We start from the raw sequence: 20,159 nt of genomic DNA, 5'->3' as shown, positions 1-20,159 counted from the left end.
CAATTTTCAGGTTGGGGGCCTGGCAGGGAACTAAGGAGCTCCTAAATAGATATGGGCCATGCCAGCAGGGGAGTCGGGTGGAAGATGGAGAAGGGTCGGTGACCCTTGAGGGACCCATGCCGGGGAGGGGTTTTTGCCTCAGGCTTTTTATTAATTTTTATGTAATTCAGTGCAGTTTGAGTTGTGTAATGTTCTTATGGCTCTTGAATTTGCATTTATGAATGAATATATAGTTGGTATTGGGAGGGGGCCATGATATTGTGGTTATGCGGCTTCCACTTTCTGATTGTATTTAACAGGCACCCTGTGAAGAGCAGGGACACTAAAAATTGTTGTGCATTATACATAGTTATACATTAATAAAAGCTTAATGTAGAGGAGGAACATGAGAGTGAGAGGGGAAGGAGGGTTGGGTTACTGGAGGTACTGGTGGTGAGGAGGAAGAGAACTGCAGTGCTAAAAGTAAGGAGAAGGTTTGGTGTTCAGTAGGTGAGGAGGGTTGGGATGCTGTTGGTAGTATGGAGGGTTGGGGGGCTGTAGGTGAGGAGAAAGGTTGGTATGCAGGTGTTGGTGAAGAGGGTTGGGGTGCTGGTGGTGAGAAGGAGGGCTGGGGTGTTAGTGGGGAAGAGAAGGAGGAGGATTGTGGTGCGGTATGTGAGGAGGAGGGTTGGGATGCTGGCGATAGTAATTAGGGTTGGGTTTCTGGTGGTTGTGAGGAGGGCTGGGGTGCTGTAGGTGGGAAGGAGGGTTAAGATGCTGATGGTAGAAAGGAGGGTTGGGGTGCTGTAGGTGAGGAGGAGGGTTGGGATGGTGGTTTGGTGAAGAGGATGGTAAGAAGGAGGAGGGCTGAGGTGTTAGTGGGAAAAAGAAAGAGCAGGGCTGAAAGTAAAGAAGAGGTTTGGGATTCTGTAGGTCAGGAGGAGGGTTGAGATGCTGGTGGTAGTAAGGAGAGTTAGGGTGCTGTAGGTGAGGAGGAAGGTTTGGATGCTGGCGTCGGTGAAGAGGATTTGGGCACTGGTGGTGAGAAGGAGGAGAGCTAGGGTGATAGTGGGGAAGAAAAGAAGGGGGGCTGGGGTGTTGGAAGTGAAGAAGAGGTTTGGGGTGCTGTAGGTCAGGGTAAGAGTTGGGATGCTAGTGGTAGTAAGGAGGGTAGGGGCGCTGTAGGTGAGGAGGAAGATTGGAATTCTGGTGGTAGTAAGAAGGGTTGGGTGAGGAGGAGAGTTGGGAAGCTGGAGGTGAGAAGCAGAATGGTTGTGTTTTTGGTGGTAGTAAGGAAGGTTGGGGTGCTGTAGTGAGAAGGGTTGGGGTGAAGGTGTTGGTGAAGAGGGTTGGGTGCTGGTGGTGAGAAGGAGGAGAACTGGGGTGATAGCTGGGAACAGAAGGATTGGGGTGCTGTAGGTAAGGCGTAGGGTTGGGATGTTGGTGGTATTAAGGACGGTTGGGGTGCTGTAGGTGAGTAGGAGGGTTGGAATGCTGCTCCAGGATTGGAGTGAAGAGGAGGAGATTTGGGGAGCTGGAGGTAAGGAGGAGGGTTGGGATGGTGATGGTAGTAAGGAGAGTTGGGGTGTTGTAGGTGAGGAGAAGGGTTGAGATGCTGGTGTTGATGAAGAGGGTTGGGGTGCTGGTGGCGATGAGGAGGACGACTGGGGATTTGGCGGGGAAAAGGATGAGAAAGACTGGGGTGCTGAAAGTGAGGAGAAGGAGGGCTGGGATGCTGGTGGTAGTAAGGAGGGTTGGGGTGCTGCAGGTGAGGGGGAGGGTTAGGATGCTGGTGGTAGTAAGGAAGGTTGGGTTGAGGAAGAGGAGGGAGGTTGATGAGTTGGAGGTGAGGAGGAGGAGGAGGGTTGAGGCATTGTGGTGAGGAGGAGGAGGGCAGGGATGCTGTGGGTAGTAAGGAGGGTTGGGGTGCTGTTGGTGAGGAGGAGGGTTGGGATGCTGGTGGAAGTAAGAAGGGTTATGGTGCTGGTGGTAGTAAGGAGGTTTGGGATGCTGTAGGTGAGGAGAAGGGTTGGGATGCTGGTGTTGGTGAAGAGGGTTGGAGTGCTGCAGGTGAGCATGAGGGTTAGGATGCTGGTGGTAGTAAAGAAGGTTGGGTTGAGGAAGAGCAGGAAATTTAAGGAGGAGGAGGAGGGATGAGGCGTTGTGGTGAGGAGGAGGAGGAGGGCAGGGATGCTGGTGGTAGTAAGGAGGGCTGGGGTGCTGCAGGTGAGGAGGAGGGTTGGGATGCTGCTGGTAGTAGTGAAGGTTGGGTTGAGGAAGAGGAGGAGAGTTGGAGGGGATGAGGAGGGTTGAGGTGTTGGTGGTGAGGAGGAGGATGGCTGGGATGCTGAAAGTGAGAAAGAGGTTTGGGGTGCTCTATGTGATGAGGAGGGCTGGGATGCTGGTGGAAGTAAGAAGGGTTATGGTGCTGGTGGTAGTAAGGAGGGTTGGGGTGCTGTAGGTGAGGAGAAGGGTTGGGATGCTGGTGTTGGTAAAGAGGGTTGGGGTGCTGCAGGTGAGGACGAGAGTTAGGATGCTGGTGGTAGTAAAGAAGGTTGGGTTGAGGAAGAGGCAGAGTTGGGGAATTGGAGGTGAGAAGGAGGAGGGTTGAGGCGTTGGTGGTGAGGAGGAGGAGGAGGAAGGCTGGGATGCTGAAAGTGAGAAGGAGGTTTGGGGTGCTGTAGGTGATTAGGAGTGTTGGGATGCTGGTGGTAATAAGGAGGGTTATGGTACTGGTGATAGTAAGGAGGGTATGGATGCTGTAGGTGAGGAGAAGGGTCGGGATGCTGGTGTTGTAAAACCAAAGAACCCCAAAAGTCCTGAGCCTAATGAACTGCATGTTGACATCGGCAGAGAAGCGTTAGGTGGGGGACCGTATCAAGAACAGGATGGACACCTGAGGCCTGTCGCTTTTGTGAGCTGGAGTCTTATCCCATCTGAGAGAAACTACCCTACTCTTAAGTTCAAGAATTCTTTGAAGTGGGCAATTGTGGACAAGCTGAAAGAATACCTGTATGGGGCAGACTTTGAAGCTAGGACTGACAACAGCCCGCTCACATATGTCCTCACCACGGCCAAGCTGTATGCTACTGGACATCAATGGTCGGTGACACTGTCTGGGTTCAGCCGAAAATATTGTTCTGCAGTCAAGAATTGTGGTTCTGATGCTTTGTCAAGAATACCCTACAACACCGAGGCTCCCAAGGAAGGATGGGCTCAATTGAAACCAGAGTGAGGTGAAGCTTTGACCCAAATGAGTACAGAGATAGAGGGGCAGCTGGGGCTGAGGCCATTGGAGTCACTGCTGCTGGTGCCCTAAAATCCATCTATGCCTTAACTTAAGTGAGAGATGAAGGCCTCCCCACCATCTCCAACAGAGACTTTAGGAAAGTACTAGTAGAACACACTCTCTGTGGATTATCTTTAAAAGCTTTAGGAGGAGACCATTCATAGCAGCTATTAGCTGCAGAATCTTCTAAAGAAGCCCAGCTAGTCCATGAAGAGTGGCAACAGTTGCAGCTATCTACCGAAGGTGTCCCTTGGACGAGCTGTAAGAAAGATGGCAATTGTTCCTCCTAGAGAAGCCTAGAGGAATAGCGCTAATAAATATGCATGATGGACATTTAGGGCTGGACAGACCATTCAGGTTAGTTGGAGATCAGTTCTACTGGCCATGCAAAGTTGAGAACTACTGTCACACCTGCCTTCACTGTATTCACAGGAAGACTTTGCCTCCCAGAGCTGCCCCAATGTGTCACCTTCAGAATCCAGATTCTGTGGATTTGGGGTGCATTGCATTGATTTCTTGAGTCTGGATCCGAACACGAGCGGTCAAGGGAACATACTAGTGGTGACTGATCATTTCACCCATTATGCCCAAGCTTATCCCACAAAAGATCAACAAGGTGTCCCAGTTGCAAAAGTGGTAGTAGAGAAGTTTTTTGTTCATTACGGACTGCCTCCGAGAATCCTCTCCGATCAAGAAAGAGACTTCGAAAGCAAACTCATTAAACAACAGTTTGACACATTGGGCATCCAGAAATCAAGAACAACGCCATCTCACCTTTAAAGGCCTTCCATAGCCAGAGAGGTTTAATTAAACCCTCCTTAACCCTTAACCCTCCTTAACATGTTGGGGACTAGGGATGGGCTCGGGCATGTTCGGATCCTAGTCCCAACCCACCTGAGCAAATGCAGGAAAGCCGTCACTGGACATGGCAATCATAAGCAGCCTAGTCAGGTGTATGTATGTGAAGCTGCGGGCCGGGAAATGCCTCACTGCCTATGATTGGCCGTGTGCAGTGACGACTTCCTGGCAGGTTTGCTCAGGTTGGTTGGGACTAGGATCTGAGCATGCCTGAGCCCATCCCTACTGGGGACCTTTTATGCAGAAAGAAAGCAACATTTGAACAGGCACATCTCCTCCAGTGCATGCTTACAATTGTAGCACTCTCCACCAATAGGTAGGCGCTAGTAAGGTTTATTTTACTAGGCTATCCAGCACAGGCAAATTTAGGCAGGCCCATGCTGCAAGCTAGGCCTGTCTGTTTTGATCTGGGGGCTCGGAGTGGTCAGTGTAGCAGTGGGTGAGACCACCTGCACTCTAGTTCTGAGGCACCTCCCCTGCTTCTGAGGAGAATATTCTGGAAGAGGGGCTGGGCCTAGAACTGAAGTGGCAGGCAGCTTGTGTGTGAGCCCTGACCAATCCCCAATCAATATTGGCAGGGGGCGGGCCTCATATATAAGCTGAGGTGATATGCCACTGGAGAGAGAAGTTGGCTGAGTGAAGTGAGGTATGGCACGTTAGGCAGCAGCAGGAGGCCATCCCCATTTGGGGGGGTGTGCCGATCGCAGGAGGAGGCCCGGGGAGGAGCTGTGAAGGAACATTGCCTCTACAGGGCCATTGGCAATGTCTCTGCCACCACACGATTGGATGGCAGGGAACTCCTGGAGCAGAAGGGCAGGTGAAGCTGTCGGTACGCATGGCCCAGTCAAGTCCCTCATCAAGGACTCAGGGCTGTTGGAAGGTCGGTGAGTGTTACCACAGTGGAGGGCTGGAGGTGCCAAGGAGTCTGTGAGGGAACTCTGCTATCACACGGTCATTAGAGGAGTCTTCATCAAACACACTGTGGATGATGGGGAGTCCTGAATCAGAAAAGAGACTGGGGGGATCTGTGTCAGGTCGATGTGGCCTGTGGGCTCATAATTTGAAAGTTGGGCTGGCTGGGAACAGTAGTCCATTTTCCTAGAAGACAGGCTTTTAAACCCACTAGGTCTCTGGGGAGAGGTTCTGCAGGCCTCAGGCTTAGTGGCAGCGAGCAACCAGAGCCAGTAGAGTGGCTTATTCAGAGTGGGCTCCTACTACCTAACAGAAGAGGATGTTTGATACTTCAGTTAGTAACTACAAGTTTCGTGCAGGAGGAACCAGGTCTGTGCAGGAGGAACCAAGTCTGTGCAGGAGGAAACAAGTTTTGGGCAGGAGGTAAAAGGGGTCTAAGAATATTGCTTTTACCCGGTCATTAGTGATGTCTCTGTCCTTCACACGGTGATGGTAAGAGAACTCTTAGATGGAATAGTCTGTTGATATTGAGCAGAGGAGGAGCAACAGTCTGCATGGAAATGCAGGAGGAGATTCATACTTAATTCAATATGCACATTACATCTTCTGGCTCAGAATGTATTCAAATTCTAAAAATATGAGGGCAATAACTTATCCTATGGGCATCCCATATCCTGATACCTATCGAAGTTGTAACCCCCCCCCAACAAAACAACAATAACAAAACTTGCAAAAGACTGTTCATTGTCTCTGGAAGTGATGTATGAAGTCCGGCACGACTGGCTAGTCTCCTTATGGACTCATGTCTGCTTCAACTCACAGAGTCTACATGGAAAGGCTTTGCAGGAACCTAAAGACAGCCAGTGATGGCCGAACCTCGGCACCCCAGATGTTTTGCAACTACATTTCCCATGATGCTTATGCACTCTGCAGTGTAGTTGAGCATCATGGGTAATGTAGTTCGAAAACATCTGGAGTGCCATCACTGGCCTAGGAGAAAGCTGGAGGCACTTTTGACACCAGATGTCAGGAAAGGATTCACCTGCTGGTGGCACTGTGCCTTCAAGATCTATGGGCTGCAGTTGCGGTGTCCACCAGCAGGTGCTTCTCAGCAGTCAGAGGCTGACTGTCAGGGAAGGATTCACCTGCTGATGGCACTGTGGCTTCAAGATCTATGGGCTGCAGTTGTGGTTTCCACCAGCAGGTGCTTCTCAGCAGTCAGAGGCTGACTGTTAGGAAAGGATTCACCTGCTGGTGGCACTGTGGCTTCAAGATCTATGGGCTGCAGTTGTGGTTTCCACCAGCAGGTGCTTCTCAGCAGTCAGAGGCTGACTGTTAGGAAAGGATTCACCTGCTGGTGGCACTGTGGCTTCAAGATCTATGGGCTGCAGTTGCGGTGTCCACCAGCAGGTGCTTCTCAGCAGTCAGAGGCTGACTGTCAGGGAAGGATTCACCTGCTGATGGCACTGTGGCTTCAAGATCTATGGGCTGCAGTTGTGGTTTCCACCAGCAGGTGCTTCTCAGCAGTCAGAGGCTGACTGTCAGGAAAGGATTCACCTGCTGGTGGCACTGTGGCTCTCAGATCTTTAGGTTTCAGTTCCGGTGTCCACCAGTGGTGGACACCAGCGGGTATCTCTCGGCAGTCAGAGGCTGAAGTCATCTTCTGCAATCAGGCATCACCTGATGCTGATTGCAGGAAGTGTATTTAAAACATGGTGCACGCTGTGACTCTTTGCCTTGATATTTTCTCCATGTGCCCCTGATCTGTGTTCCTGAAGCCTGCATCACGCCTCCTGTTCCTGGACCCTGACCGGACTGTGCAGCCGGATCCCCTCCTACCCGCTTATTCCGTTCCTGGTTCCCTCTCCCTGTCCTGTCTTGTTCCCAGCTCCCCTCTGCTTGACCTCCCGTGTATGACCCTGGCTGGTTATCCCATTCTCTGTATATATTTGATTTAGGTTGTCGTTTATTGTGTGTTCATTGTTCGTTTGGTTCGCTGGTTGTGTTACTCTGTTTACTATAGTTGAGGTGCATTTTCATTGTGTTATTCTCGTATCTTTTAATAAATGATATTATTTACACTTTATCTGGGTTTGGTATACTCTGTGGCAGTCCACACATATTTCTGGTCACACCGGTTCCTGACACTAGAGGACAGCGGAACAAGAAGAATTACCATCTGAGAGTATGGGCTCATGATGTTCAGCCAGGAGGAAACGTGTTGCAGATAAGGAAGTCATAAGATAGCTGACTGGTGGAGTTCCCAGCAATATGTCACCTGCAAACAGTTGGCCAATCTTCCTGTGTACCAAATCTGTCCTGATGGAAGGACGGGACCTCTGAAGACCTGGCATCAAAACTATCTACTGCCGTTGAGTGAAGCCATAAGGGTGCCTGCCAGAATTGAGATGCCATCACCCAAGACGGTCTTCTCCCAGGCAAGTTCCAGTTGCCAGATTGCAACCTTCACCATCAGACGCAGATGAGGGAGAAAGCAGTGAGGGGGAAGATGCCTTTATGGACTGGCTATGGCCCTCTACACATAGAGACGTCACTCCATCCTTTCCCCTTCCACCATCAAATACAAGTCCTCATAAGCCTGGGCCTGCAGAGTTGGTTCCTTAGGGTCATCAAGCAGAGAATCCGGGAAGGAGATGCCAACTTCACTAGGTGCGAACCATATAGAGACTGTCCAATCGCCTTCAGAACTGGGTGAGGAGTCCCCAGAAGAGGGGCCACCAGAACTCAAAGAACAGAAACCACAAAGAGCCATCCGTCGATCTTATAGACTGACCTATGACACCACCTTGGGTGAGAGTTCTGAGGAAACTTTTAATGCCACCCAAAGGACTCACAAAATGTAAAATCGTCCCATTCCAGTTCCAGTGGAGGGTGACTTTATCTCACCCCTTGACACACCTCGGAGGGGCCATACCAATATCAGGGATCTATTGACCAAGGCAACCCCTCTCCCTCTTACAAATGATTGGAGGTTCCCTTTCCAGGTTCCTCTTATAATGCAAACCATTTGCTTACTTTTGTGTGACTACTAACCTCATTTTGCCTCCCATTGTTCATTCGAAGCTATGTGTCAGGTCACCTTGAGGCCAGGTGACAGATGCACACCGTAGGGATTAGGAGTGCACCGCAAGGTTGTGGTCCCTACGGCTGACTGCTGAGGACGGGGGTCAAGGTGATAGGAAGGCAGGGCTGCCAGAACACCAAGATGGATCCCACCGGGGTTAGAGCGTAAGATTCCCTGGGGCGCGGAGTCTAAGAGCCAGCAGGTGTTCACCAGCGTCTCTAGTGGTGAGGATGGACTTGGCTGCAACTGGCTCCAGGTCGCGACCCCCAGGGTCCCCCAGCTCACACCCACAGTAGGCAACAGGAGGATAGGGATGGTGAGGGACAAAGCCAAGATCGGGGCCACAAGCAGACAGGAATAGTCAGGGACACGCCAAAAGGTCAGGATCACAGGCAAACAGGGATAGTCAAGGACACGCCAAAGTCGGTAACGGAATAACAGCAGAGCACACGGCAGGTGACAGGAAGCTAAACACACAAAGGTTGATCAGCAGGGTTGGCCTGCAGTGCACAGGTTAATATAGAGTTCTCTGATAGGAGCTAGGGTAGAGCCATGCCAGAGGAGGGATTATAAAAGCAGTCAGGTGAGGGTCGGCTGGTCTCTAGAAATGAACACATGGAGACAGGTAAGCAGACGAACTCTATTGCATAACCATGACAGTATGGAACAGGCTGTGCACATTTGTATGTTACTGGACTCAGTCCCTCCTTTGGGGACCAAAGGTTCTTTGGTGGAGGGGGGGACATGTTACCAGGTGCTGCCAACCAGCTGGAATAGTGAGCTGTGCAATCAGTGCCACTCTCCTCCTCCGTCCTCGCTACTCCACCCATCCATGCTCAGCCAGCCATCCATCAATCAATCCATTCTCAGCCATCCATCAATCCATACTCAGTCATCCTTCCATGCTCAGCTAGCCATCCATCCATCCATGCTAAGCCAGCCATCCATCCATAAACAGTCACCCATCCATGCTCAGCCAGCCATCCATCCATCCATGCTGAGCCAGCCATCCATACTCAGCCAGCCATCCATCAATCCATACTCAGTCATCCATCCATGCTTAGCCATCCATCCATGCTCAGCCAGCCATCCATCCATGCTCAGCCATCCATCCATGCTCAGCCAGCCATCCATACCCAGCCAGCCATCCATCCATTCATACTTAGCCAGCCATCCATCCATCCTTGCTCAGTCAGCCATCCATCAATCCATACTCAGCCATCCATCCATCCATGCTCAGCCAGCCATCCATCCATACTGTGCTGCGCAAACTGTTGGCGCTATATAAATCATGTATAATAATAATAATAATACTCAGTCATCCATCCATGCTCAGCCAGCCATCCATCAATCTATACTCAGTCATCCATCCATGCTTAGCCATCCATCCATCCATGCTCAGCCAGCCATCCATCCATGCTCAGACATTCATCCATCCATGTTCAGCCAGCCATCCATACCCAGCCATCCATACTCAGCCAGCCATCCATCCATGCTCAGCCATCCATCCATGCTCAGCCAGCCATCCATCCATGTTCAGCCATCCATCCATGCTCAGCCAGCCATCCATCCATGCTCAGCCATCCATCCATCCATGCTCAGCCAGCCATCCATACTCAGCCATCCATCCATACTCAGCCAGCCATCCATCCATACTCAGCCATCCATCCATGCTCAGCCAGCCATCCATCCATGTTCAGCCATCCATCCATGCTCAGCCATTCATCCATCCATGCTCAGCCAGCCATCCATACTCAGCCAGCCATCCATCCATACTCAGCCAGCCATCCATCCATCCATGCTCAGCCAGCCATCCATCCATGCTCAGCCATCCATCCATATTTGGCCAGCCATCCATACTCAGCCAGCCATCCATACTCAGCCAGCCATCCATCCATACTCAAATGACTCAAATGACGGAGTGATCACTTGTATACAAGCCGGCGTCATGTCTGGTTCCTTTCTCCCTCTCTGTACAGATCGGTACAGAGAGGGGAGAGATTGGTGGCAGGATCTGTAGTGCCCACAGCGCTGATTTGTGCCCACTCCAGCCATTCAGCCAGCCATCCATCCATCCATACTCAGCCATCCATCCATACTCAGCCAGCCATCCATCAATCCATACTTAGCCATCCATCCATACTCAGCCAGCCATCCATCAATCCATACTCAGCCATCCATCCATCCATGCTCAGCCAGCCATCCATCTATCCATGCTCTGCCATCCATCAATCCATACTTTGCTGCGCAAACTGTTGGCACTATATAAATCCTGTATAATAATAATAATACTCAGTCATCCATCCATGCTCAGCCAGCCATCCAACCATCTGTGCTCAGCCAGCCATCCATCCATCCATGCTCAGTCACCCATCCATCCATCCATGCTCAGCCATCCATCCATCCATTTATGTTCAGCCAGCCATCCATACCCATCCAGCCATCCATCCATACTCAGCCAGCCATCCATACCTATCCAGCCATCCATCCATACTCAGCCAGCCATCCATCTATCCATGCTCATCCATGAATCCATACTCAGTCATCCATCCATGTTCAGCCATCCACCCATCCATGCTCAGCCAGCCATCCTTCCATGCTCAGCCATCCATCCATGCTCAGCCAGCCATCCATACCCAGCCATCCATCCATCCATACTTAGCCAGCCATCCATCCATACTCAGCCAGCCATCCATCCATATTCAGCCAGCCATCCATCCATCCATATTCAGCCAGCCATCCATCCATACTCAAATGAGGGAGTGATCACTTGTATACAAACCGGCGTCATGTCTGGTTCCTTTCTCCCTCTCAGTACAGAGAGGGGGGAGAGGGGAGAGATCGGTGGCAGCAGCGCTGTGGGCTGGATCTGTAGTGCCCACAGCGCTGATTTGTGCCCACTCCAGCCATTCATCCAGCCATCCATCAATCCATACTCAGCCATCCATCCATCCATGCTCATCCATCCATCCATGCTCAGCCAGCCATCCATCAATCCATTCTCTGCCATCCATCAATCCATACTGCGCTGCGCAAACTGTTGGCGCTATATAAATCCTGTATAATAATAATAATAATACTCAGTCATCCATCCATGCTCAGCCAGCCATCCATCCATCCATGCTCAGCCAGCCATCCAACCATCTGTGCTCAGCCAGCCATCCATCCATCCATGCTCAGTCACCCATCCATCCATCCATGCTCAGCCATCCATCCATCCATTTATGTTCAGCCAGCCATCCATACCCATCCAGCCATCCATCCATACTCAGCCAGCCATCCATACCCATCCAGCCATCCATCCATACTCAGCCAGCCATCCATCTATCCATGCTCATCCATGAATCCATACTCAGTCATCCATCCATGTTCAGCCATCCACCCATCCATGCTCAGCCAGCCATCCTTCCATGCTCAGCCATCCATCCATGCTCAGCCAGCCATCCATACCCAGCCATCCATCCATCCATACTTAGCCAGCCATCCATCCATGCTAAGCCAGCCATCCATCCATAAACAGTCACCCATCCATGCTCAGCCAGCCATCCATCCATCCATGCTGAGCCAGCCATCCATACTCAGCCAGCCATCCATCAATCCATACTCAGTCATCCATCCATGCTTAGCCATCCATCCATGCTCAGCCAGCCATCCATCCATGCTCAGCCATCCATCCATGCTCAGCCAGCCATCCATACCCAGCCAGCCATCCCTCCATTCATACTTAGCCAGCCATCCATCCATCCTTGCTCAGTCAGCCATCCATCAATCCATACTCAGCCATCCATCCATCCATGCTCAGCCAGCCATCCATCCATACTGTGCTGCGCAAACTGTTGGCGCTATATAAATCATGTATAATAATAATAATAATACTCAGTCATCCATCCATGCTCAGCCAGCCATCCATCAATCTATACTCAGTCATCCATCCATGCTTAGCCATCCATCCATCCATGCTCAGCCAGCCATCCATCTATGCTCAGACATTCATCCATCCATGTTCAGCCAGCCATCCATACCCAGCCATCCATACTCAGCCAGCCATCCATCCATGCTCAGCCATCCATCCATGCTCAGCCAGCCATCCATCCATGTTCAGCCATCCATCCATGCTCAGCCAGCCATCCATCCATGCTCAGCCATCCATCCATGCTCAGCCAGCCATCCATCCATGCTCAGCCATCCATCCATCCATGCTCAGCCAGCCATCCATACTCAGCCATCCATCCATACTCAGCCAGCCATCCATCCATACTCAGCCATCCATCCATGCTCAGCCAGCCATCCATCCATGTTCAGCCATCCATCCATGCTCAGCCATCCATCCATCCATGCTCAGCCAGCCATCCATACTCAGCCAGCCATCCATCCATACTCAGCCAGCCATCCATCCATCCATGCTCAGCCAGCCATCCATCCATGCTCAGCCATCCATCCATATTTGGCCAGCCATCCATACTCAGCCAGCCATCCATACTCAGCCAGCCATCCATCCATACTCAAATGACTCAAATGACGGAGTGATCACTTGTATACAAACCGGCGTCATGTCTGGTTCCCTTCTCTCTCTCTGTACAGATCGGTACAGAGAGGGGAGAGATTGGTGGCAGGATCTGTAGTGCCCACAGCGCTGATTTGTGCCCACTCCAGCCATTCAGCCAGCCATCCATCCATCCATACTCAGCCATCCATCCATACTCAGCCAGCCATCCATCAATCCATACTTAGCCATCCATCCATACTCAGCCAGCCATCCATCAATCCATACTCAGCCATCCATCCATCCATGCTCAGCCAGCCATCCATCTATCCATGCTCTGCCATCCATCAATCCATACTTTGCTGCGCAAACTGTTGGCACTATATAAATCCTGTATAATAATAATAATACTCAGTCATCCATCCATGCTCAGCCAGCCATCCAACCATCTGTGCTCAGCCAGCCATCCATCCATCCATGCTCAGTCACCCATCCATCCATCCATGCTCAGCCATCCATCCATCCATTTATGTTCAGCCAGCCATCCATACCCATCCAGCCATCCATCCATACTCAGCCAGCCATCCATACCTATCCAGCCATCCATCCATACTCAGCCAGCCATCCATCTATCCATGCTCATCCATGAATCCATACTCAGTCATCCATCCATGTTCAGCCATCCACCCATCCATGCTCAGCCAGCCATCCTTCCATGCTCAGCCATCCATCCATGCTCAGCCAGCCATCCATACCCAGCCATCCATCCATCCATACTTAGCCAGCCATCCATCCATACTCAGCCAGCCATCCATCCATATTCAGCCAGCCATCCATCCATCCATATTCAGCCAGCCATCCATCCATACTCAAATGAGGGAGTGATCACTTGTATACAAACCGGCGTCATGTCTGGTTCCTTTCTCCCTCTCAGTACAGAGAGGGGGGAGAGGGGAGAGATCGGTGGCAGCAGCGCTGTGGGCTGGATCTGTAGTGCCCACAGCGCTGATTTGTGCCCACTCCAGCCATTCATCCAGCCATCCATCAATCCATACTCAGCCATCCATCCATCCATGCTCATCCATCCATCCATGCTCAGCCAGCCATCCATCAATCCATTCTCTGCCATCCATCAATCCATACTGCGCTGCGCAAACTGTTGGCGCTATATAAATCCTGTATAATAATAATAATAATACTCAGTCATCCATCCATGCTCAGCCAGCCATCCATCCATCCATGCTCAGGCATCCATCCATCCATTTATGCTCAGCAGGCCATCCATACCCATCCAGCCATTCATCCATACTCAGCCAGCCATCCATCTATCTATGCTCATCCATCAATCCATACTCAGTCACCCATCCATGCTCAGCCATCCACCCATCTATTCTCAGACAGCCATCCATCCATACTCAGCCATCCATCCATCCATTCATGATCAGCCAGCCATCCATACCTAGCCAGCCATCCATCCATTCATACTTAGCCAGCCATCCATCCATACTCAGCCAGCCATCCATCCATATTCAGCCATCCATCCATGCTCAGCCAGCCATCCATGCTCAGCCAGCCATCCATCCATCCATATTCAGCCAGCCATCCATCAATCCATACACAGTCATCCATCTATGCTCAGCCATCCATCCATCCATGTTCAGCCAGCCATCCATATATGCTCAGCCATCCATCCATCCATCCAAGCTCAGCCAGCCATCCATCCATCCATACTCAGCAAGCCATCCATCCATCCATACTCAGCCAGCCATCCATTCAAACTCAGCCAGCCATCCATCCATGCTCAGCCAGCCATCCATCCATGCTCAGCCAGCCATCCATACTCAGCCAGCCATCCATCCATACTCAAATTACTCAAATGACGGAGTGATCACTTGTATACAAACTGGCGTCACATCTGGTTCTTTTCTCCCTCTCTGTACAGATTGGTACAGAGAGGAGGGGAGAGATTGATGGCAGCAGCGCTGTGGGCTGGATGTGTAGTGCCCATAGCGCTGATTTGTGCCCACTCCTGCCATTCAGCCAGCCATCCATCCATCCATATTTAACCATCCATCCATCCATGCTCATCCAGCCATCCATCCACCCATGCTCAGCCATCCATCAATCCATTCTCAGCCATCCATCCATCCATTCTCAGCCATCCATCCATCCATGCTCAGCCAGCCATCCATCCATGCTCAGTTATCCATTCATGCTCAGCAAGCCAATTATCCATCTATTCTCAGCCAGCCATCCATCCATCCATTCTCAGCCATCCATCCATCCATGCTCAGCCAGCCATCCATCCATGCTCAGTTATCCATTCATGCTCAGCAAGCCAATCATCCATCTATTCTCAGCCAGCCATCCATCCATCTATGCTCAGCCAGCCATCCATACCCATCCAGCAATCCATCCATACTCAGCCAGCCATCCATCCATACTCAGCCAGCCAGCCATCCATCCATACTCAGCCAGCCATCCATCCATACTCAGCCAGCCATCCATGCTCAGCCAGCCATCCATCCATGCTCAGCCAGCCATCCATCAATCCATACACAGTCATCCATCTATCCATCCATGTTCAGCCAGCCATCCATATATGCTCAGCCATCCATCCATCCATCCAAGCTCAGCCAGCCATCCATCCATCCATACTCAGCCAGCCATCCATTCAAACTCAGCCAGCCATCCATCCATCCATGCTCAGCCAGCCATCCATCCATGCTCAGCCATCCATCCATATTCAGCCAGCTATACATCCATCCATATTCAGCCAGCCATCCATACTCAGCCAGCGATCCATCTATCCATCCATACTCAGCCAGCCATCCATACTCAGCCATCCATCCATCCATAATCAGCCAGCCATCCATGTTCAGCCAGCCATCAATCCATCCATACTCAGCCAGCCATCCGTGCTCAGCCATCCATTCATGCTCAGCCAGACATCCATCCATCCATCCTTACTCAGCCAGCCATCCATGCTCAGCCAGCCATCCATGCACAGCCAACCATCCATCCATGCTCAGCCAGCCATCCATACTCAGCAATACTCATCCATCCATACTCAGCCATCCATCCCTAATCAGCAATACCCATCCATGCTCAGCCATCCCATCCACCCCAGCCATACTCAGCCATTCCCATCAACATGGGGACAAGGTGCTTTGGGGAGCTACTCCAATGCACCCTCACAATGTTGAGGGCATGTGGCCTGGTACGGTTCAGGGGGGGCGCTCTCTTCTCATCCCCCCCCCCTCTTTTCCTGCAGCCTGCCAGGTTGCATGCTCAGATAAAGGGTCTGGTATGGATATTTGGGGGGAACCCCACGTCATTTTTAAAAAAATGTGATACAGGGTTCCCCTTTATATCCATACCAGATCTGAAGGGCCTGGTAATTGAATTTGGGGGGACCCCCACACATTTTTTTTTCAATGACTGTTCTCTGTATTACAGGAGCTGACAATTCATTATAGCCGCGAGTGATTTTAAAAGACTTTTTTTTCCTGCAGAAATGACACTTTGTGCAGGAACAGTTCTAAGCACGGGAAACATGCGCCCCTTTACAGGCATACTATAGACACCCCCCAGCTACGAAATGTATTATTTCATTATTATTCATTATTAAAATCACTGCTCCCAAAAAATGTCAGTTTTTAGAATTTTTTTTTGCAATGGTACAAGTCCCCTGGGGCAGGACCCGGGTCCCCAAACACTTTTTTATGACAATAACTTGCATATTAGCCTTTAAAATTAGCACTTTAGATTTCTCCCATAGACTTTCACAGGGTGTTCTGCGGCTTTCCGTTATTTGCCATGAGCACCCCAAATTGTTGGCTGTTCGCCCTAATGGGCGAACAGGCGATGTTTGAGCTGAACATGAGTTTGACTCAAACTCAGAGCTCATCCCTACTGGGGAGGTGCAAAGGGCGCCATCTTGTGGAAGGAAGTACACTCACTGTGCTCACATTAGCTTAATTTTCAATTAATCACAGAATAATAATAAAAAAAAACAATCTACTGAAAAATGACCAGCCTTGAGTACACTGACTTATCTTTTGGACAGGCTTATCTAAGCGGGTGTGAGAAGGTGTGTAATCGCACATCTTCCTGCGCTGGCAGAGGAAAAACACACGACTGCTTAGGAGATACGGAGAGGTACACTACAATGCGGCAAACCCTCAATCCACGCACGTTTCATGCACCTCATTCAAATCGCACCCCCGCCCCCATCTTGCAATCTGCAGTGGGTGTCAGTGCTATCTTAACGACATCCCAAACAAAGGTGGCAAAACACTGTTTTTTTTTTTTTTGCCAACACCGGATTCACAAAACGACCGTGCGAACCGGTTGCAGTGTGGTTCCAAAATTGGTGCATGCATGACTTTGTTGTGCGGTTTGAGCCCATTCAAAATGCCTGGTTTCACGCTAAAGTTTTCATGTAAATCGCACAGGAACTGCACCGCATTCCTGTGCCATTCACATGCGATTCCGTGCAGTGCGATTTGAGCCCAGTTTAAATGAACCCGAATCGCACCAAAAGAAGTGCAGGCACCTTTGTTTGAAAAACCAACCATGCGATCTGGTTCAGACAAACACTGCGTCTGCGACCTTCTTTTGGGGAGTTGATAACTTTGAATTGATCAAAAACACGGTGCGGTTGCAATGCGGCGATGGAAGCACACAGGGGTCGCAGCTTTTCCTGTACCGCGTATGTATGAACCAGGGGGTAAACAGGTATGAACAGGGGTAAAACAGGGCCAAGGCATGTCACTGAGGGAAGCAGAAAGTCCAGCCTGGCTCTGGCATTGGCAGACATGTTGTGGTGCTAACTGATGAATCAGTAAGCTGGTGAGCACCACAACAAGCTTGCCGGTGCCAAGCTGGACTGTCAGTAAAACAAGCAATAGAAAACTCAGCTTAGCCTCAGTCAACTGTCAGTAACCACTTACAGACCGGACCATTTTGCTGGTCAAAGACCAGACCACTTTTTGCGATTCGGCGCTGCGTCGCTTTAACTGATAATTGCGCGGTCGTGCGACGTGGCTCCCAAACAAAATTGACGTCCTTTTTTTCCCACAAATAGAGCTTTCTTTTGGTGGTATTTGATCGCCTCTGCGGTTTTTATTTTTTGCGCTATAAACAAAAATAGAGCGACAATTTTGAAAAAAACGCATTATTTTTTACTTTTTGTTATAATAAATATCCCCCAAAAATATATAAAAAAACATTTTTTTCCCTCAGTTTAGGCCGATACGTATTCTTCTACATATTTTTGGTTAAAAAAATCGCAATAAGCGATTATTGATTGCTTTGCGCAAAAGTTATAGCGTTTACAATATAGGGGATAGTTTTATAGCATTTTTATTAATAATTTTTTATTATTTTTTTTTTACTAGTAATGGCGGCGATCAGCGATTTTTATTGTGACTGCGACATTGTGGCGGACACATCGGACATTTTTGACACATTTTTGGGACCGTTGTCATTTATACAGCAATCAGTGCTATATAAATGCAGTGATTCCTGTGTAAATGACACTGGCAGTGAAGGGGTTAACCAGTGGGTGGCAGTGTAGGGGTTAAGTGTTCCTCGAGGTGTGTTACTAACTGTGGGGGGGTTGGGCTTTAATTTATTTTACACTGATCTCTGCTCCAATCACATGGAGCAGAGATCAGCGTCACTAGTTGCTAGGCAAAATGGAGAAATGCTGTTTACAACGGCATTTCTTCATTCGGCCGCTCCGTGAGACGATCGCGGGTATGCCCGTGGTTATCGAGTCCGCGGGTCCCGCAACTGGACTCACAGGGGTCCCGACCAGTGCGGGAGCGTGCCGCCGCCGGCGCGCTCCCGATGGCAGGGCGCTCCCGATGGCAGGGCGCTCCCGATGGCAGGGCAGCAAATTTAAAGGGACGTACAGGTACGCCCATTTGCCTGCCCGTGCCATTCTGCCGACGTACATCGGCGTGCGCTGGTCAGCAAGTGGGTAACTAGGGATGAGCCGAACATCCGCCGAACGGACTGGAAATTTGTGCAAACTTTAGAACCCCGTTAAAGTCTATGGGACTTGAACGTTCAAAATCAGTGCTAATTTAAAAAAAATATAAAGAAAGTGCTAATTTTAAAGGCTAATATGTAAGTTATTGTCCTAAAAAGGGTTTTGGGACCCGGCTTCTGCCCCAGGGGACATGTATCAGTGCAAAAAAAAGTGAAATATTCATTTAAATATCGTACCTGGGGGGTGTCTATAGTATGCCTGTGAAGAGGTGCATGTTTCCCGAGTGTAGAACAGTCCCTGCACAAAATTACATTTCTAAAGGAATAAAAGTCATTTAAAACTGCTTTCGCCTTTAATGTAATGTCTGGTCCCGGCAATATGGATGAAAATCAGTGAGACAAATGGCATGGATACCCCCCCCCCCCCCAGTCCATTACCAGGCCCTTTGGGTCTTGTATGGATATTAAGGGGAACCCCGCACCCAAATTAAAAAAAGGAAAGTCGCGGGGCCCCCAGGCCCTATATACTCTGAACAGCAGTATACAGGCGGTGCAAACAAGACGGGGACTGTGTAGGTTTGTTGTTAAGTACAATCTGTTTGTAATTTTGAACTGGTACATTTTTAACCACTTCCCTACCCACCCATAGTAATATGAAGCCCGCAGAACGGATCTCCCATCTTGGGCAGGCGTCATATGACATCCTCCCATTCCCAGCTGTCTAGGGGGCGCGCGTGTGCCGCCGGCGGTGCGCGCGTGCTCGCGGTGTCGCTCGGGACCCGGTGCGTGTGCCCAGTGGGCCGCGATGTCTGCCGGGCACCCGTGATTGCCCGGGAACACAGCAGGACCGTGGATCTGTGTATGTAAACACACAGATCCACGTGCTGTCAGAGGAGAAGAGACCGATGGTGTGTTCCCTGTACAGAGGAACACTGATTGGTCTCCTCCCCTTGTGAGTCCCCTCCCCCCACAGTTAGAATCACTCCCAGGGAGCATAATTAACCCCTGCAGAGCCCCCTGGTGTTAACCCCTTCCCTGCCAGTCACATATACACAGTAATCAGTGCAATTTTATAGCACTGATCGCTGTGTAAATGTGAATGGTCCAAAAAATGTGTCAAAAGTGTCCGATATGTCCGTCACAATGTTGCAGTCACGAAAAACAAAATCGCAGATCGCCGCCATTACTAGTAAAAAAAACATAATAAATAAAAACTGCATAAATCTATCCCCTATTTTGTAGACTCTATAACTTTCAACCAATCAATATACGCTTATTGCGATTTTTTTTACCAAAAATATGTAGAAGAATACGTATCATCCTAAACAGGAAAAAAATTGTTTTTTTTTTTTTTTTTAAATGGGATATTTATTATAGCAAAAAGTAAAAAATATTGTGTTTTTTTCAAAATTGTCGTTCTTCTTTTGTTTATAGTACAAAAAATAAAAACCGCCGAGGTGATCAAATACTACCAAAAGAAAGCTCTATTTTTGGGAAAAAAATGACGTCAATTTTGTTTGGGTGCAATGTCGCACGGCCGCGCAATTGTCAGT

The 20,159-nt window shown here is 49.9% G+C and overlaps 1 protein-coding gene across 1 annotated transcript in view; it reads right to left on the bottom strand.

Annotated features, from left to right (window-relative positions):
• LOC143976240 (beta-1,4-galactosyltransferase galt-1-like) overlaps positions 1-20,159 on the bottom strand; it is a 32,811-nt gene that overhangs the window by 2,419 nt on the left and 10,233 nt on the right. The window lies entirely within an intron of this gene.

The sequence above is a fragment of the Lithobates pipiens genome, unplaced genomic scaffold, assembly GCF_037356315.1.
Source record: "Lithobates pipiens isolate NorthernLeopardFrog02 unplaced genomic scaffold, aLitPip1_a1.2 Scaffold_13, whole genome shotgun sequence".
In the NCBI taxonomy this organism is placed as follows: Eukaryota; Metazoa; Chordata; class Amphibia; order Anura; family Ranidae; genus Lithobates; species Lithobates pipiens.
This window is presented reverse-complemented; position numbering and strand designations above follow the sequence as displayed.